Source organism: Dipodomys merriami, unplaced genomic scaffold, assembly GCF_024711535.1.
Source record: "Dipodomys merriami isolate MVZ:Mamm:240054 unplaced genomic scaffold, mDipMer1.0.p SCAF_128, whole genome shotgun sequence".
Taxonomy (NCBI): Eukaryota; Metazoa; Chordata; class Mammalia; order Rodentia; family Heteromyidae; genus Dipodomys; species Dipodomys merriami.
The window spans coordinates 3,231,863-3,250,165 of record NW_027202582.1 but is presented as its reverse complement, the minus strand read 5'-3'; the positions used below and the strand labels follow the sequence as shown (position 1 = coordinate 3,250,165).

Here is an 18,303-nt window from a genome sequence, read left to right as displayed (position 1 = left end):
TTCCTTAGCACCACATAAGCAAAAAGAAAAAAGCCGGAAGTAGTGCTGTGGCTCAAGTGGTAGAGCACTAGCCTTGAGCTGAAGAGCTGAGGGACAGTGCCCAGGCCCAGAGTTCAGGCCCACGACTGGACCCAAAAAAAAAGAACAGCCATCCCTTTTTACATTTTCGTCCTGGGGATTGAACCCAGGGCCTTGAGCCAAGCATGCCTCTACCACTGAACTACACTCTAGCCTATTCTTTTGTTTCTTAATGGTTGCCCTATGCTCTGCCCTTAGGGCAGGGGCTTTGCTCACTGTGGTTGCTTAATGTTAGATTACCCCAGTGAACCCTTCTCCTTGGCTCCCCTTACAGAAGCTTGCTGTATGCAGCCTGGTTGAGCTAATTAGCTGTGCTAATTCTATCTCTAAGATCTCCCCATGAAAAGGTTGTCCTGGTGGCCCACATCTGGCCCCTTCTGCCTTTGATGTGATACCGGCTGCTGCCCTCTTGGTGTCCTGCTCTGTGCTTTCTTCCTCTCTCCCTTCCAGTACCCCAGGCCATGTGCTGGGTTCCAGCAACATGTTCAGGAGGCCCTGAGCCCAATGGCAGGGCTGGACCTCAGACCCATGTCTCTCATTCCACGCAATAGCTGTCTGCATCCCTCTCTGCTGAGTCCTCGGTTCCTAACACAGCACAAATGGCTCAAATTGAGAGCCAGTAAGGTGAGAAGGGTGGAAGCTGAGAAGGGATGGTGAGCAGCAATGACGACTCAGTAAGTTTGGGAAGAAGTCCCATCTCGCCCGAACGTCTTCTGTGGGAGCTAGAAGCCTCTTATTCAAGCTTCATGGAAGACAATGTGGACCTTTTTCTTGTTTTTTTGTTTGTTTTTTTGGCTGCCTCCTAATAATATCCACCTGTGTAGTCAGGCCTCAGATTGCTGACCTTCTGCTTAGTCTTTCCATTGCTGAGATCACAGGCATGTGCCATGATGTCCGGCTCAAACTGTTTTTCTTCAGTGCTGGGGATTGAATCGAGGGTCTTGGGCATAGTAGGCAAGTGCTCTACCATTGAGTCCCGTCCCAGCTCTTCTTTACTCTCTTCTGAATGGGCCCTACTCTTTGTATTGCAGAAGTACCAGGCTGGGCTAACTTCTCATTCAGAACAGTCCTCATAGAAGTAGGATATGCTTGCGCCCTACTGAAATCTCACCTGGGCCCGATTGAAGATTACCCCGTTTTCTCTTCGATGCCTTAGTGTCAGCCAGTGATGCATGGACAAAGGAGGAGGGATTAATAGTGGAAAATGGGAAACTGACAAAGAATAATTCATTCCTCTTATTTAATGGAAGCTTGCCTCAGCTTGGCATTCAGGACTCTAATCCTTTCTTCCATTGGCCTCTTTCTTCCATTGGTCACTTCTGCTTTAGTTCCCCATGAGACTATTCACTGTTCCCCCCAAACTTGCTTCTTACCCTCCTCTGCTTTTGGTGACTTGTTTCCTGCAGAGCCTGACTGCTAATCTTGTCCTATAAAAATTCTTTAAGACTCAGGGCTTGACTATATTAAGCATCACCAAACCTATTAGTTGGATGGGGGCTCTCTCTTTTATTTTATTTTTATTTTTTGGGGTCCGGTCGTGGGGCCTGAACTCTGGGCCTGGGTGCTGTCCCTCAGCTCTTCAGCTCAAGGCCAACGCTCTACCACTTGAGCCACAGCACCACTTCCGGCTTTTTTCTTTATGTGGTGCTGAGGAATCGAACCCAGGACCTCATGCATGCAAGGCAAGCGCTCTACCACTGAGCCACCTTCCCAGCCCCACTCTCTCTTTTAATAGTAATGATGATAAATAATGATTTATTCTTGTTAATAATAAAAGCTAACCTGAATGCACTGTGTGTCTCACATATGCACAGAGAGAATATACTGAGTCACAAGGCTAGTAAATGGCATGACTGGAATTGGCCCTAGGCTCTCTGCTTGGGGGCCTATCAGGTGTCATCTGTTTCAAAATTGGCCCCAGGAACTTAATTTGCTTTTTGGCACTTTTTAGGCAGAGCCTGTATCTTCTTGCATAGATCTTTGTGCAAGGTGTGCACTCAATAAAGACTTGATTGAATGAGTGCCCTAAACATTGAATTTCAGCCTTGACATAATCTACGAAGGCAACTGGTTTTCTGTGAACATGGATTCAATGCCTTTGACAGCTTGCTGGTCTGTTGCCATTTGGTGTTTATTGACCAGTCCTTTCAGCTGTCTCACAGCTGTCTTACAGTGTGAAAAGAAGCAATCTGTAAAGTCCAAAAAGTGGTCAAACACTCTGGGCTCCTGTGGGCCAGAACTTGGGCTGTGCTCTTAGGCATGGCAGGATGGGTTTCTGCAGGAAACCTCAGGGCTCTGAGGAATAGGTTGGGGAGCCAGAGACATCTCAGATCCCATTAGACAGTTGCTTATTAGTGTCATGTTGCATCCTGAGACAGAAACCAGAGTCCAAGAAACAGGAGCACAGGTAGTGACGGAGGATTAGAGGCCAGGCAGTAAGGAGAAAGTAAATCTGGGGCCAAATGAGGTGGGCAGGAAGAGAAGGTACTTTAGCTAAAACAAGAACTCTTTCTGGAACTTTCTGTTCTTGTGCAGTGGTTTTGGACAAGGGTTTGCCTTAAATGTTTATTGTCACCCATGCTGATCAGAGTCAGAATGTGTCCTTTGTGTTAGCTCATCAGGCACTATCTAGAGCCTGTGAAGTGGGCATTGTTTCTGTTCCCATTTTACAGATGAGGAACCAAGCAGAGCATCAAGGTCTGGGGCCCAGGTAGCTGGACAACAAAGCTGGTCATACTTCCAGCCTTTTGCTGTCCTTATGGCCCCTTTGAGCTAGAAGCCAACAAGCAGTTCTTCTCTGAGTTCTAACTCCGATCTTTGGGGACTGCTCTGATAAATGAGGCTATTTTATTTTTTCTTTAGATAGCTTCTGGCTTTGGAAGAGACCCACAGGACACTTATAAAGGTAAGTCGTGTGTCTGCATCTAGACCAGTGGGTTTCCGGGGTCACTGCCAGCAGGGGCAATGCCCATGGAAGTCCTGGCATGTCTGATCAGTACAAAAGGCATGCTCTGAGTTTTGAAATCTTCCTGTTAGCTTGGTCTCCACATTTTCTTGGTTTTCACAGGCAAGTAACATCTGACTCCCGACTGGGCTCAGTTGGCAGCTGGCCAGCTGTAGCAGGCGGCCCTACTTGTGGAAGGATGTGGCTTGGGAAGCTGGGCAGGAGGGCGGTGAGGCTGGGAGGGATTCAAGGAAGCACGCATCTGGGACTTGAGAGGCGGCTCTGCAAGCTAGTTAGTTGTAAAAACACTTGGCATGTGTTTCCCACCGCTGCCAGTCACAGTGACAAGGAGGTAAAGGTGGAATTGTCCTTTCTTCCTCTGTCTGGTGCCTAGGCTGTGCTGCCATTTATAACCTATTGCGTGTGTGTGTGTGTGTGTGTGTGTGTGTGTCCGTGTGTCCGTCCGTCCATCCGTCCGTCCGTCTGTCTGTGTGTCTCTGTGTCTCTGTTTATGTCTACGTGTATGCCAGACCTGGGCTTGATCTCAGGGCCTGGGCTCTGTCTCTGAAATTTTTGGCTCAAGGCTAGTGCTTTATCTCTTGAGCCACAGCTTCATTTCTGGCTTTTTGGTGGTTAACTGGACATAAGAGTCTCACAGACTTTCTGCCCTGGCTGGCTTCAAACCGTGATCCTCAGATCGAAGCCTCCTGAGTAACTAGGATTATAGGTATGAGCCACTGGTGCCTGGCAAGGGCCTCACATTCTTGCTTAGCTTCATCTGCTCAAGACTGGCACTATACCACTTGAGCCACACCTTCACTTCTATTTTGTTGTTGTTGTTTTGCTGGTTAATTGGAGTGTCTTAGATTTTTTTTTTGCCTAGGATGATTTTGAATCTGGATCTTCAGATCAGCTTTCTAAGTAGGTAGGTAGGTAGGATTACAGATGTTGAGCCACCATGGCCCTAGAAGGAAAATTTAATCCCCAAGAAGAGGCCTCTTCTCCCAGGGTCATCTGGTTTCTCTTCAGTTCAGCTCATCAGTTCCCAAGGCCCTGCTGATTCCCCTGAGCTTTCCTTAGTTACAGTAACCAAGGCTCTGTCATCTTGTGGGGGGGGAGCTACCCCCTCTGTAGCTTTCTCTTGGATAATCTCTGAGGGAGGTGGATGTGGCTGTTGTTATTGTTAAGTCCTCCCCACGAAGGCAAAACCCCTGGTCCTAACAGCCCACCTCAGCCACAAGCTCTCCTATTACCTCTTTGTCCTGGTTTGCTGCCAGGGCCGGGGTGGGGCCTGGGATATCAGGAGACTGGCAAAGGCCATTTCCACTATCTGCTTGGGGAATGGCCAGGCTCCTGGTGCTGCTCCTCTCCTGACCCACATGCAGCATGACATCTGAGGCTGAGGCTGAGGCTGCGGAAAATTCCGTGTCCTGGCTGTGCTGAGTCATGCCTAGACATGGAGCTGCGCGTGGGTTCCCCTTTTTCCTGTCTGTCACCAGTCAGCCCAGGGACTAGGAGGTCAGCAGTTAGGCAGTGAGCTATTGTGCCGCTCATTCTTACCCTCTGCTCACTTTCTGCCTGAGTACTTTCTTTAGCAATCTGCTGTGCATCAATATGAAGTTTATTCATAGTAAATGATTAATCATATTATTTATTCTGGGAATCATTCCTCTTTTACAGATGAGGAAACTGACAATCTGAGAGCCCAAGAGGGTGAATTTCGGGTGACCTGTGAGTGGCATGTCTAGGTGGGGTTCTAGATGCCATACCCCACCCCTGCCTCTGAGTAATGCAAAGATTATTCAAGAAGTGCCTTTCACTGGAAAAAGTTGATTTTCAATTTGTTAAAGTTGAAAAATTTTAAAATCTAGTTCTTCCTTTTCCTTGGATTTTTAAGTTTATCTTAAGAATAACCTCCAAATCTTTCCATTCTATTCACATTCTAGAAAGTTTAACAATCACTTCAAAGGTCCTTTTGATTAATGCTGGCTCTATCTGAACACCTAATTAGACTAATTTGAAATTTTTAATTGAATTTATAAATTGCTGTTACCGTCTTTTAATTATTTTAATACTTTTTCCAATTGCCTGTAAATTATATAATTCCTATAAATTGAATAAATTAAGCTGATCCTTAATTTTTCTCTGTCCAGCTTTATATTTTATTCCTAAATCAGCTACTGAGGTGTTATTTGCATAATAAACTCTCTATACTCTGTACAGTTTGGTAAGTTTTAGCAAATGTGTGCACCTGTGAAACCCTTACCACAGTCTAGACAGTACATACACTGCAAAGCTCTTTCCACTCTGCCTCCCTCATTCCCAGATAACCATTAAACTGCTTCTACTTACTATAAGTCAGTTTGCATTTTGGGGAATTTTCCATGAATGGATTCATAGAGTATGTATTGTTTTATCTGCCTTCTTTTATTCCCTTCTTGCTGAGTAATTATTCCATTATGTGAATATCACACAATTTATTTGTACACCTGTTAGCCATTTATCTCAGCTGCTTCCCTTTTTTGTCAATTATAAAGTCATAGTGAATGTTTGTGTACAAGTCTTTGTATGGACATTTTTTCTTTCTTCCTTCCATCCTTTCTATCTTTCTTTCTTTCTTTTCTTTCATTGGTCTGGGACATGAACTCAAGGCCTGGGTGCTGTGCCTGAGCACTTTTGCTCAAGGCTAGTATTCTACCACTTAGTCACAGAGCCATTTCTGGTTTTCTGGTGGTTAATTGGAGATAGGAGTTTCACAGATTTTCCTGCCCATGCTGGCTTTGAGCTGCAAGATCCTCAGATTTCAGCCTCCTGAGTAGCTAGGATTACAGGCGTGAGCCACCAGCACCTAGCCTATTTTCTTTTCTTGTGGGCAAATACCTAGTAGCGTGGCTAGTTTATACCATAGTTCAGTGTAACTGAAACTGTAACTGAAATTGCTAACCTTTTTTTTTTTTTTTTTTCCATTGTGGTACTGGGGCTTGAACCCAGGTCCTTGTGCTTGCTAAGCAGGCATTCTGCCTCTTAAGCTCTGCCCGCAGCTCCTTTTAAAGTGTTTATACTATTTTGTGGTCCTACCTGCAGCATGTGAGAGTTCAGCCCCTGTCTGCCTTCCTCAGTGCTGGGTATGGTCAGCCTTTTTAACTAGCTATTTAAGAAGGTTTATAGTGGTATCTCACTATGGTTTCAATTTTGGTTTCCCTAGTGACTAATGATGGTTAGCTTCTTTTCATGTGCTTATTTACTACCTGCCAATACTGATTTTAAACTTGGTAAAATTCCTACCTAAAATCCCAAATCGAGTTGCATGTTTTAATAGGAATTATCCCCCTACCTCTTCTCCCTACTTCAATGTTGGGGGTTGAATCCTGTGCCTTGAGCTTCCTTGGCAAGCACTCTACCATTTGAGCCCCTTTAATTGGAATCTTCAAACTGATTTGTGGGAGAATGATAGAAGGGATGACATCAATAAAGATATGTTGTACACATAATTGGCATGCTGAATTGATAATATTTATAGCATACTTCAGAATAATAAAAATAATTTTAAAATGTTTTGTACTCTGACCAATTTCCCTTAAACAGTAAAGTACACAATGTAACAGATGTGGCTGGCTGGCTGGGTAGTGGTAGAGTGTTTGCCTAGCATGTGCAAAGTCCTGGGTTGATTCCCTATACTAGGGAGCAGGGAGTAAAAGATTATGAACTTTTTCCCAAAGGAGAGAAAGCTAGGAATGGAATCAAGGATCTTGTGCATGCTAGCACATGTCCTACACTGAGCCCCAAATATCCCTACTTCACAGATTTTTCTCCTTTTTTTTCTCTGTCCAAGACCAAGACTTGAACTTGTTACCTGACACTTTTGCTCATTGGCTAGTGCTCTACCAACTGATAGTACTAGAGTTTGAACCCAGAGCTATGTTCTTACTAGGCAGATGCTCTACCACTTGAGCATTGTAGTTTCCTTTCCTTCTTTCTTTCCTTCCTTCTTTCTTTCTCTCTCTCTCTCTTTCTTCCCTCCTTCTTTCCTATCTTTCTTTCTTTCTTTTCTTTTCTTTTTTTTTGTTGGTCATGGGGCTTGAACGCTGGGCCTGGGTGCTGTCCTTGAGCTCTTCAGCTCAAGGCAAGCGCTCTACCACTTGAGCCACAGCACCACTTCCAGTTTTCTAGTTGTTTATTGGAGATAAGAGTCTCATGGATTTTCCTGCCCGGGCTGGCTTTTTACCGAGATCCTCAGATCTCAGCCTCCTGAGTAGCTAGGATTACAGGTGTGAGCCACCAGCGCCCGGCTTTTCTTTCTTTCTTTTTTTGGGGTCCAGTTGTGGGGCCTGAACTCTGGGCCTGGGCGCTGTCCCTCAGCTCTTCAGCTCAAGGCTAGCGCTCTACCACTTGAGCCACAGCACCACTTCCGGCTTTTTTCTTTTTGCTTATGTGGTGCTGAGGAATCGAACCCAGGCCTCATGCATGCAAGGCAAGCGCTCTACCACTGAGCCACCTTCCCAGCCCCTTTCTTTCCTTTCTTTCTTTCTTTCTTTCTTTCTTTCTTTCTTTCTTTCTTTCTTTCTTTCTTTCTTTCTTTCTTTCTTTCTTTCTCTCTCTCTCTCTCTCTCTCTCTCTCTCTCTCTTCTCTCTCTTTCCCTCCCTCCCTCCCTCCCTCCTTTCTTTGCTGGGGTTTGAACTCCGTGCCTTGCCTGTTCATCTTGCTTTCTTGGCTGGTACTGTACTACTTTGAGCCAGGCCTCCCTCTAACCCAGCTCTGTCCTATTTTGAAGATAGGCTCATGTGCTTTTGTGTCTGGGCTAGCTTGGAACCATGATCTTTTAGACATCAGCATCTTCAATAGCTAGAATTATACGTGTGAGCTATTGTTGCCCAACTGCTTTAGTTATTTGGGTTTGAGCCATGATTTCTCCTATTGCATAGTTGGGATGATATGTTATGTGTACCACCATATCCAAATTTTTATTGATTAAGATCAAATTTCACAAAAGAAGGAAAAAAAAGAGATGGGATTTTAGGAAGCTCAGGCTTGCTGGGAACCACTTTCTAAGTATCTAAGATTTAAAGAGTAAGCCACAGGGGCTGGGAAGGTGGCTCAGTGGTAGAGCGCTTGCCTTGCATGCATGAGGCCCTGGGTTCCATTCCTCAGCACCACATAAGCAAAAAGAAAAAAGCCGGAAGTGGCGCTGTGGCTCAAGTGGTGGAGCGCTAGCCTTGAGCTGAAGAGCTGAGGGACAGCGCCCAGGCCCAGAGTTCAGGCCCCACAACCGGACCCCCCCCCCCAAAAGAAAAAAAAAAGTCACGGACTTTCCTGCCTATGCTGGCTTTGAGCCGTGATCCTCATATCTCAGCCTCCTGAGTAGCTAGGATTACAGGTGGGAGCCACTAGTACCCGGTTCACAGATTTATAATTATAATTATAAATGCTACTGTTTTAATTTTCTTTAGTGTATCTCTGCATAATCCTATATCTTTCTGGGATTAAAAAACTTAATAAGAAAAGAATTACATGATCTCATATTATTACTTTCCTAAGCAACCTTTGGTATTTCTCAATTGGATGAAGTAATCCAAGGAACCCCTGGCCTCAATAAAACTAGATCTTTGCACTTAAATTCCTGATCTATTGCCATTTGTCTCCATATGGAGATGGTCAGTCCTATGGCCATATGCCCTAGATAGAAGTGTCTTCTGGTGAACTACTATTCTCCTGCAGATAGTAAGCTATTGGAGTGGATTCAATTAATCTATTCAATTAATCATTTCTACATACTATGCCCACAAAATAGTTAGAATTCAAACATAAAAATAGGGTTCTGTATATCTTTTGACCAAAGATTAGTTGTAAAATCATGTCAGTGATCAGGCAGTGATAGAATTTGAATCCCAGTCTTCCAAGCAAAGGTTTCTCATTTTCCTGGTTTCTTAAATCTTTTTTTATTTTTTTAAAAGGGAAAAGTCTTAGCTACTCAGGAGGCTGAGATCTGAGGATCGTGGTTTGAAGCCAGCCTGGGCAGGAAAGTCTGTGAGACTCTTATCTCTAATATACTACCCAGGAAAAGCCGGAAGTGCCACTTGACTCAAGTGGTAGAGCACCAGTCTTTTTTTTTTTTTGGCCAGTCCTGGGACTTGAACTCAGGGCCTGGGCACTGTCTTTGAGCTTCTTTTGCTCAAGGCTAGCACTCTACCACTTAAGCCACAGTGCCACTTCTGGCTTTTTCTGTGTATGTGGGACTGAGGAATTGAACTCAGAGCTTCATGCAAGCATAGGTGAGCACTCTACCACTAAGCCACCTCCCCAGCCCCTAGAGCACTAGTCTTGAGCAAAAGAAGCCCAGAACAGTACCCAGGCCCAGAGTTCAAGAACAGGACTGGCTTAAAACAAAAAGGGAAAAGGAACTAGATACTTGTGGTTCATGCCTTTAACCTTTCTGCTTAAGAGACTGAGGCCAAAGATCACAGTTCAAAGCCTGCCTCAACAAAAAGTTTGTGAGATTTTTCCCCTCCTTCCACTCAACCAGTAACTAGTCATAATGGTGTGTGCCTGTCATCCTAGCGGGAAGGGGGCATAAAATAGGAGGAATGCTGGATGCCAGGAGCTCATGTGTTTAGTCCTAGCTACTCAGGAGGTTGAGATCTGAGAAGCACGGTTCAAAGCCAGCTGGGGCAGGAAAGTCTGCGAGATTCTTGTCTCCAATAAACTGCTAAAAAATAAACAAACAAACAAAAACCCAGAAGCTGAGCTATGTCTCAAGTGGTAGAACACTAGCTTTGGAAAAAAAACAACAACAACAAAAAACTCAGAGACAGTGCCCAGGTCCTGAGTTCAAGCACACATAAAAGACTCTGGAACAGGCATAGTCCTGGGCAAAAAGTAAGACTCTATCTCAAAAATAATCACTGCAGAGCCCAGGAAGGTGGCTTGGTGGTAGAGTGTTTGCCTTGCATTCATGAGGCCCTAGGTTCAATTCCTCAGTACCACATAAGCAGAAAGAGCTGGAAGTGGCACTGTGGCTCAAGTGGTAGAGAGTTAGCCTTGAGCTGAAGAGCTCAGGGACAGTGCCCAGGCCCAGAGCTCTGGCCCCATGACACAATAAACAAACACTGCAAAAAAGAGCTGGTAGCTTAAGTGGTAGGTCACCTACCTACCAAGTAAGAGACCTTGAGTTCAAGATAGGAAAAAGTGTGTGGGGGGGGGGGGCGGGGGGAGGGTTAGAACTTTAACATTCTTGCTTCATTGAGAGTTGGTTACCAAGAAATTCTGGCAACTGGAACTATTATATGCTCTTCCTCTTGCTCTTCAGTTCATCCCTCAGGAATGATGAGAACTTGACCTATCCCCAACCTTCAGTGTCTTTGGAGGGGCCATTGCCAGCAAATTCTTGTTAGCAATTGGATCTTAGCTGATGAACAGATGTGGAGTTGCCTTTCTGTCATGGTCACTGGGTGGGCCCCAGGAAGTCTGTGCGTGATGAGTGGGCTGCCCTGGAAGTTACTTCTGCAGCCTGACCTCTCCCTTGATGTCTGGTGACCAGTAGCCTTATGTGGGTAGGTGTGGAGCTCTGTAATGTTCCAAGAAGAGGATCTTTGAGTGTGGGAGAGAGGCAGGATTTTACCTTCGATTCTTGCTCTGCAGCAAAACCCCTTCTATTTTCTTTCTTTTTTATTTTTTCATAAATTGTGGTAAAAATTCTTAGTCCATTTTGGTTGTATAAGAAAATTTTCAGGGCTGGGAAGGTGGCTCAGTGGTAGAGTGTTTGCCTTGCATGCCTGAGACCCTGGGTTTGATTCCTCAGTACCACATAAGCAAAAAGAAAAAAGCTGGAAGTGGCGCGGTGGCTCAAGTAGTAGAGTGTTAGCTTTGAGCTGAAGAGCTGAGGGACAGTGCCCAGGCCCAGAGTTCAGGCCCTATAACTGGGCTTCCCCCACCCCCCACCCTCGCAAAAAAAAAAGAAAAAAAAAACACAAAAATTTCAAGCTGAGCGCTGGTGGCTCAGGCCTGTAATCCTAGCTACTCAGGAGGCTGAGATCTGAAGATCTCTGTTCTAAGCCAGCCTGGGCAAGAAAGTCTGTGAAACTCTTATCTCCAAACCACGAAAACCCGGAAATGGTGCTGTAGCTCAAGTGGTAGAGTGCTCACCTTGAGCTGAAGAGCTGAGGGACAGCACCCAGGCTGAGTTCAAGCCCCACGATTGACCAAAAAAAAAAAAAAAAATTCATAGACTGCATAATTACCAAACAACATAGATTTATTCCTTACACTTTTGGAGGCTGGCATACTTAAGATTAAAGCGTGGCAGATTCAATGTTTGGTGATAGCTTGTTGCTCATAGGAAGTACCTACTTGCTGTGTGCTCCCTTGACAGCCAGTTCAATGCAGCTCTTTTCACTCTCTTTTATATGGGCATTAGTTTCATTCATCAGGGTGGAGTACTCATTATTTAACCACTCCCTAAAGGTTTCAGTTGGATGCTCTCCCCTTTGGTGCTTGATTTCAATATCTGAATTCTGTAGCATACCAACATTCAGACTATATCATACATATAAAATCTACCATTGTAGCTGGGCACCAGTGGCTCATGCCTGTAATCCTAGCTACTCAGGAGGCTGAGATCTGAAGATCATGTTTCAAAGCCAGCATGGGCAGGAAAGTCTGTGATACTATTTTTTTTCCCATCAGTCCAGGGGCTTGAACTTAGGGCCTGAGCACTGTCCCTGGGCTTCTTTTGCTCAAGGCTAGCACTCTACCACTTCAGCCATAGCACCACTTCCGTTTTTTTCTGTTTATGTGGTACTGAGGAATTGAACCCAGGGCTTCATACATGCTAGGCAAGCACTCTATCGCTAAGCCACATTCCCAGCTCTGGGAGACTCTTATTTACAACAAATTACTAAAATGTTGGAAGTGAAGCTGTGGCTCGAGTGATAGAACACTAGCCTTAAGCAAAAGAAGCTCAGGGACAGTGCCTAGGCCCTGCATTCAAGCCCTAGAACTGTCAAAAAAAAAAAAATAAAGTTAACCATTGTATCACTTTTTTTTTTTTGTCGGTCATGGTACTTGAACTCTGGGCTTGGGCACTGTCCCTCAGCTCTTCAGCTCAAGGCAAGTGCTCTACCACTTGAGCCACAGCACCACTTCCAGTTTTCTAGTGGTTTATTGGAGATAAGAGTCTCATGGACAGGGCTGGGAAGGTGGCTCAGTGGTAGAGTGCATGCCTTGCATGCCAGAGGCCCTGGGTTCGATTCCTCAGAACCACATAAGCAAAAAGAAAAAAGGCCGGAAGTGGCACTGTGGCTCAAGTGGTAGAGCGCTAGCCTTGAGCTGAAGAGTTGAGGGACCGCGCCCAGGCCCAGAGTTCAGGCCCCATGACCGGACCCCCCAAAAAAACAAAAACAAAAACAGAGTCTCATGGACTTTCCCGTACGGAGATCCTCAGATCCTCAGATCTCAGCCTCCTGAGTAGCTAAGATTACAGGCTTGAGCCATTGGCGCCCGGCTAACCAGTGTATCACTTTTTTTTTTTTTTTTTTTTGGGTCCGGTCCGTGGGGCCTGAACTCTGGGCCTGGGCGCTGTCCCTCAGCTTTTCAGCTCAAGGCGAGCACTTTACCACTTGAGCCACAGCACCACTTCCGGCTTTTTTCTTTTTGCTTATGTGGTGCTGAGGAATCGAACCCAGGGCCTCAGGTATGCAAGGCAAGCGTTCTACCACTGAGCCACCTTCCCAGCTCCTAACTTTTAAGTGTACAATTCTGTGTCTCGAGTACACTCATGTTGTACAATCATCACCCCCCATCTATTTCCAAAACTCTTTTCATCTTGCAAGACTATAGCCATTAAAATAATTCCTCATTTCCTGCTTACCTCAGCCTCTAGCCACCACCCTTCCACTTTTTGTCTGTGCTTTTGACTGCTCTAGATCCCCCATGTAAATGGAGTCATGAAGTATTTGTCTTTTTGCAACTGGCTTATTTCACTCAGAATAACGTCTTCAAGGTTCACCATGCTATAAATGTATTCCAGAATTTCCTTCTTTGGACATTGTTTCTATGTTTTAGCTATTGTGAATAATGCTGTTATGAATGTAGGTGTTTAACTGTGTCTTCCGTACTCTGCTTTTACTTCCTTAGGATCTGTACCCAGATCCATGTGGCACTATTATTTTAATTATTTTGAGGAGCCACTGTATTGTTTTCCATTGCAGCTGCATCATTTTACATCACCACTAGCAATATGCAAAGATTTCAGTTTCTGTATATATCCTGTCCAACACTTGTTATTTTCTGCTTTAAAAAGTAATTAGTTAACTTATTAATTTATTTTGCCAGTACTGGGGCTTAGATTCAGGGTCTTGAATTCCTACTCATATTTTCCAGTACCCAGCTGGTACTCTTATCACTCGAGCCATGGTCTGCTTCCAGCTTTTTACTACTTGTTTAGTAAAGTCTCAGCGATTTGTCTGCCCAGATGCCCCAACTATGATTCTCAAATCACAGCTTCTTGAGTAGCTATGATTATAGGTGTGAGCCACCTGCTCTTTGCTTTTGTTGTCTCTTTTTCTTCTTTTTCTCTCCCTTTCCTTCCTTCCTTTCTTTCTTCCTTCCTTCCTTCCTTCCTCTTCTTCTCTTCTCTTTCTTTCTCTCTCTCTTTCTTTCCTTCCCTCTTTCTGTCTTTCTTTCTTTCTATCTTATCATGGGGCTTGAACTCAGGGGCTGGGCACTGTCCCTGAGATTTTGCTCAAGTGCTCTACTACTTTGAGCCACAGCGCCACTTCTGGTTTTTCTGGTGATTAATTGGAGATGAGAGTCTCACAGACTGGGCACTGGAGGCTCACGCCTGTAATCCTAGCTATTCAGGAGGCTGAGGATTGAGGTTCAAAGCCAGCCGGGGCAGGAAAGTCAGTGAGACTTTAATCTCCAATAAACTACCAGAGAGCTGGAAGTGGTGCTGTGGCTCAGGTGGTAAGAGTGCTTGCCTTGAGCTGAAGATGAGAGGGACAGCATCCAGGCCCAGAGTTCAAGTCCCACAACCAACCGAAAAAAAAAAAAGTTTTCCTGACCAGGCTGGCTTTGAACCTCAGTCCTCAGCTCTTAGCTTTCTGAGTAGCTAGGATTTACAGGCACCAGCCTCTAATCTTTGCTTTTTCATTTTTTTATTAGCATATATTAGTTGTATTTTATTGTGACATGTCTATGCATGTATAAAGTATCCTGATGAAATTTATCCCCTCTCCCCCTATTTTCTGCCTGTGTGTGTGTGTGTGTGTGTGTGTGTGTGTGTGTGTGTGTATGTGCGTGCATGTTGGTCTGGGAGCTTGAACTCAGGGTCTGGGCACTATACCTGGGTTTTTTTGTTTGTTTTTGTTGTTTTGCTCAAGTATAGTACTCTACCACTTGAACTACAGCTCCACTTCTGGCTTTTTTTTTGATAGTTAATTGGACATAAGAGTCTCATAGACTTTCCTGCCTGGGATGGCTTTGAACCATGATCCTCAGATCTCAGGCTCCTGACTAGCTTTTCTGCTTGTATGATAGTAGCCATCTTCATGGATGAGAGGTGGTGGTATCAGTGTAATTTGGGTTTGTACTTCCTTAACAATTAATGAGCATCTTTTTATGTTCTTATTGTTTATCTTTGGAGAAATGTTCGTTTAAATCCTTTGCTCATTTTGAATTGGGTTGTTTAGGGATTTTTGTTGTGGAGTTGTAGGAGTTCTCAATTTATTCTAGTTATTACTCTCTTGTGATATGTATGATTTGTACATATTTTTTCCTATTTTGTAGACTGCTTTTTACCTGGTAAATAGTTTCCCTTGATGAACAAAAATTTAAAGCTAAAAAATTAAAAACTATTATGAAATCTAGTTTGTCTATCTTTTCTTTTATTGCCTGTGCCTTTGGTGTCATATCTAAGAAATCATTGTCAAATCACTATCATAGACATATTTTTTATTTTTTTTTCTGGCCATGGGGCTTGAACTCAGGGCCTGGGCATTATCCGTGAGATTTTTTGCTCAAGGCTAGCACTCTACCACTTTGAGCCACAGCTCCACTTCCAGTTGGTTTTTTGGTGGTTGATTGGAGATAAGTTTCTCATGGACTTTCATACCAGGGCTAACTTCACACCACAATCCCTCAGCCTCCTAAGTCTCTAGAATTACAGGTGTGAGCCACTAGTGCTCAGCTTTCATTAGTTTTAAAATACAACATTCTGAGTATCGTGATGAAATTAAGTGCCCAGGACATGAATTATCTTTGCCCAACAAATCTATTCTGTATATATTACCTGCCCACTTATCACTTAGTAACAATCTTGGTTATCTAATCAGTTGGGCCAGAATTACAGTGAAATGTTCAAGCAACCCACATGTGGTAGCCTAACATTTCATCACAATGCCTGTGCCATCTACCTACCTTCATCTCATCACATAGACATTCTGTAAATCTCATCGTTACAAGAACAATAGTGAGCCTGAAGCATGGCTCAGAGGTAGAGCACCTGCTTAGCCAAAGTGATGCCCTGTGTTCAAATCCTAATGCCACCAAAAGAAAAAAAAGAGTACAGGGCTGGGAAGGTGGCTCAGTGGTAGAATGCTTGCCTTGAATGCAGGAGGCCCTGGGTTCTATTCCTCAGTTACACATCAGCAGAAAAAGCCAAAAGTGGTGCTGTGGCTCAAGTGGTAGAGTACTAGCCTTGAGTTGAAGAGCTGAGGGACAGCACCCAGGCCTAGAGTTCAGGCCCCATGACCAACAACAACAAAAAAAGTACAGTATAATTATTTTCAGAGAGAGAAAGATAGAGATCAATCATATGCACATTATTATTATTATTATTATTATTATTTTGTCGGTTGTAGGGCTTAAACTCAGGGCCTGAGCATCGTCCCTGAGCTCTTTTGCTCAAGGTTAGCATTCTACCATTTTGAACCACAACTCCACTTCCTGTTTTCTGGTGGTAATTTGGAGATAAGGGTCTCATGGACATACCTGCCTGGGCTGGCACTGAACCACAATCCTCAGATCTCAGCCTCCAGAGTAGCTAGGATTACACGTGTGAGCCAGTAGCACCTGGATTAACATTACTTTTGTAGTAATACATTGTTAAAAATGTCTTCTTATTGTTAATTTCCTACTGTACCTCCAATTAATCTCTTTTTATTTCCATTTAACCAGCAAAAAGTAGAAGTGGAGGGGCTGGGAAGGTGGCTCAGGAAGGTGGCTCAGTGGTAGAGCGCTTGCCTTGCATGCCTGAGGCCCTGGGTTCGATTCCTCAGCACCACATAAGCAAAAAGAAAAAAGCCGGAAGTGGCGCTGTGGCTCAAGTGGTAGAGCACTAGCCTTGAGCTGAAGAGCTGAGGGACAGCGCCCAGGCCCAGAGTTCAGGCCCCACACCCGAACCCTCCCCCCAAAAAAGTAGAAGTGGAGGCATGGCTCAAGTAGTAGAATGCCAGCCATAAGTGGAAAAAGCCAAGTGAGAGTTTAAACTGAGCCCTGGTACCAGCACCAAAAACAAAAATAACAACACTAGTCTCTCTTCACCCATGGTTTTGTGTTCTTCGAGTCATGAATGGTCACTGTAAGTAATGTACCATCTTCCAGTCTGGCGTCTACACCTGTGGATTCAGATCCATTAGGAACTGTTCCCCTTGTCATTATTCTCTTAAGCAATACAGTATACCAACTATATAGAATTTAGATTGTATTAGGCATTATAAGTAACCTCGAGATAATTTAAAGTATACAGGAGGATGTGTGTGTTATACATCTCCTATTTTATGTAAGGACTTCACCATCTACAGATTTTGACATCTGAGAGGGGTTTGTATGTCCTAGAATGAATCTCTCTCATGTGCTCAGGGATGACTAATATTGAATGGTGGTAGTGATGTCACTGAAAACTGACTCTCTTTGTCCTCCAGGCTAGGATGTTAAGTAATACAAAGTGCAGAGATGAACATAAAAGTGAAGAGCATTTGACCTAATTCCAGTTCTGGAAGTAAAACAGGATAGGCACACATATGAGATTGTTCACATCAGCATTATTATGGCAGAAAATGAGAAATCACCAAAATGTACATAGGGTAAGGTTGCTACACATGTGATCTACTCAGTGTCATATGACAGTCTTTAAAAATAGCTGTTGTATCCCAAACTGTCACTCTGTGCTTATTACCCAGAAAAAGATCCATGATAGAAAAAAGAATGAATAGCATCTAATTTTTGGTTACTTTTTAATGCTAAACCAAACATTTTTTCTGCATGTGTGTAACCTTTTCTTTGTAGTTGAGGTTTGTGCTGAGGATTGAACCCAGGGCTTCACTTATCTGAGGCAAATGCCCTACCAATAAGCTACATCCCCAGCCCATGTGTTTTTGTTTTGTTTTAATGGAGACAGGGCCCCACTGTGTAGCTCAGGTCACCCTATAACTCCTGTTCCTCCAGCCTCCCAGGTGCTGAGACTACAGGTCTGCGCCACCATGCACATCTTCCCATTCTAAATTTTAGTTGTAAATAATCAACTGAAAAACTATTTTTTTAATAGGGAAAGATGTATATAACTCAAAACACTATTTGGGGCTTTAGGTAAAATGTTCTACTATTTTACTCTTCTACTCAAAGAAATGGTGATGATGATGGTGAGGTGGGGGCTTGAATTCAGGGCACTGTCCCTGAGCTTTTTTGCTCAAGGCTACTGCTCTACCACTTGAGCCACAGCTTCATTTCTGGTTCTTTTTGGTAGTTAATTGGAAATAAGAATCTCATGGGATTTCCTGCCTGGGCTGGCTTTAAACCACAATCCTCAGATCTTGGCTTCTGAGTACCTAGGATTACAGACGTGAACCACTAGCACCTGGCTCAGATTATTTTTGAAGAGTAACACCTGGCTCAAAGAGATTTTTTTTTTGAGGACAAAAATCTTCCTAAGTGCCATATGAGATATAGCTTCCTGAGGAATAGAAGTGTCAGGAATTTTTTTTTGTCGGTCGTGGGGCTTGAACTGTAGGCCTGGGCACTTTCCCTCTGCTCTTTAGCTCAAGGCAAGCGCTCTACCACTTGAGCCACAGCACCACTTCTGGTTTTCTAGTGGTTTATTGGAGATAAGAGCCTCATGGAGTTTCCTGCCTGGGCTGTCTTTGAACCGTGATCCACAGATCTCAACCTCCTGAGTAAACAGGATTACAGGTGTGAGCCCCCGGCGCCCGGCTAGAAGTGTAAGGACTTGTTAAAGGCTGTTCCAGCTGGGAGTCCAGGGCTCGTGTTTGTAATTCTAGCTACTCAGGAG

General features: G+C 44.2%; 1 protein-coding gene across 3 annotated transcripts in view; it reads left to right on the top strand.

Moving 5' to 3' along the window:
• Positions 1 to 18,303, top strand: part of LOC138824355 (pyruvate carboxylase, mitochondrial) — a 113,199-nt gene that overhangs the window by 2,730 nt on the left and 92,166 nt on the right. The window contains exons 2-3 of one of the 3 annotated variants that reach the window (XM_070018194.1): positions 2,941 to 2,983; positions 4,703 to 4,753. The exons of 1 other annotated variant lie outside the window; for it this stretch is intronic. The gene's annotated coding sequence lies outside the window, so the exon portion shown is untranslated. The remainder of the gene's footprint in view (positions 1 to 2,940; positions 2,984 to 4,702; positions 4,754 to 18,303) is intronic. One more of the 3 variants, XM_070018195.1, reaches the window with a different exon arrangement.